Below are 1736 nucleotides of genomic sequence, written 5' to 3'. Positions count from 1 at the left end.
TGTTATCTAAATACAGAGGCCATAAAACTGTGAACAGCACCTTCCCCAGAGCGGGGGAGGGAGGGGTTATTAACACTGGTGCCAGGCCAGACGATCAGACATGGCCCGGAGAGTCCAAACACCTGGGGCCTTCTTGGAAAGCCTTCGGAAAAGGACCAGAAGAATAATCCATATTTGGGGGACAAAGACCCCAGAGAGATGTAAAAGAGAAGCCCACTACATGTGACTTTACTCGGAGACAGAGAGACAAACACATCGATTGGTAGAGGGACGTGCCCTTGGAATGGAACCTGGGACCTTCGTCCACAGGCCGACCCTCTGTCCACTGAGCCAAACCGGCCGGGCAGCAGTTTATTTCACCATATAATTTTAATTTTATTTTTTAAGTTCTAGTCCCTCTGTCCACTGAGCCAAACCGGCCGGGCAGCAGTTTATTTCACCATATAATTTTAATTTTATTTTTTAAGTTCTAGGGAATAGTGTTCATTGTGGCAGAGCGTGTCACACCCGACTGGAGGTGCGGACATTAGTGACATCCCTCTGCGTCCTCCATCGGGTACGAGTGGCAGGTTTCCTGCGTCCGGTTCCCACCATCACCTGCACGGCTTCCTCACTCTGACCCGGGGACGTTTAACCCGACGGCTTCTGCTGACCCTCTGGTTCCAAACAAAACTGTGCATAACCTCCTGGGTCCACCTCATCCTCAATATCATCCAAGTACCGTCACCACCCCGACACACCTGCTCCGTTTTCTTCACAATCTGGAAAAAGAGTCTTCTCTTCAACTCACTCTTTTTTGTTTTTAATGAATCTTTATTGTTGAAAGTATCACATATGTCCTTCCCCCTCCCCCCTCCTCTCCCGCCCTCACGTCACTCCTGAAATGAATCCTGGTCATCGGGATCAGCTGCAGTGAGAGGAACACCATCCGCTGGACCCAATGGCGGTTCAGTCACAAAAGATTTGGGATCATTCTCAGGTGCTGCTTCTCTCGGATGCTGATGTGGCATGGACTCTCCCCCAGTTACTTGACCGGAGCTCTGCAAGCTTCGAGAGCATCTGCTTCACGCCTTCACTGCAGGGGGCATCCAGGATGATGTCTCCAATTGTCTCCATAACTTCAACCATGTCCATCTTTCCTTGTCTCTTCCAGGCATCTTCCAAGGCGGGCCCTGTCAACTTCAGTAATTTTACTGCACAAATTAGGTTATCGTCCACGGGGTGAGAAAGCAGGTCATCCAACAACCCCTGGAGAGCAGCTACTCGAGCCTCTGTATTTGCCCCTTCGATCTCCAGCGGAAGAAAAAATTCTCCCACAAAGAGCACAAACTTGTGGAATCGTTTCCGAGCTGCTTCATCCCTCTTGACAGCTTGATCACTAAGGTCATATTCAGTCTGTAATCTTTGAAGGAGCACCTGGCGGAAGCTGCCCCTCTGTGAGGGAATGGTCAGGTGACGGGACAGGTAACCACACAGGCGAGCTCCCCCGCGGCGGAGCTTGGGCACGGACGTGGCCTGTTGATAGATGAGGTCCACAAGTTCTTGCAAAGCCTCGTCTGTGGTGACCCGGCCACTCAGGGCCTCTGCAAACTGCTCCATGTCCGTTTCACAACTGCCAGGCTGCTCTGTCAGATGGTCCAAGAAATCCCAAACGAATACGGACAGAGGGAGACCATCCTCGCAGGGTCCTGGTAATTAGAAGAACCTCAGGGGTAGAATTCAGGGCGCTGGCTGTC

At 51.4% G+C, this 1736-nt stretch overlaps 1 long non-coding RNA gene and 1 pseudogene across 1 annotated transcript in view; one reads left to right on the top strand and one right to left on the bottom strand.

Annotated features, from left to right (window-relative positions):
- The first annotated feature begins 419 nt into the window (after window positions 1-419).
- The window catches only part of LOC106727279, a 4159-nt gene continuing 2842 nt past the window's right edge, over window positions 420-1736 (top strand). The window contains exon 1 of the long non-coding RNA XR_001363452.1: window positions 420-569. This is a non-coding gene — a long non-coding RNA (uncharacterized LOC106727279). The remainder of the gene's footprint in view (window positions 570-1736) is intronic.
- Window positions 900-1722, bottom strand: LOC102255504 (annotated as a pseudogene).

Source organism: Myotis brandtii, unplaced genomic scaffold, assembly GCF_000412655.1.
Source record: "Myotis brandtii unplaced genomic scaffold, ASM41265v1 scaffold39988, whole genome shotgun sequence".
NCBI classification, from domain to species: domain Eukaryota; kingdom Metazoa; phylum Chordata; class Mammalia; order Chiroptera; family Vespertilionidae; genus Myotis; species Myotis brandtii.
This window is presented reverse-complemented; position numbering and strand designations above follow the sequence as displayed.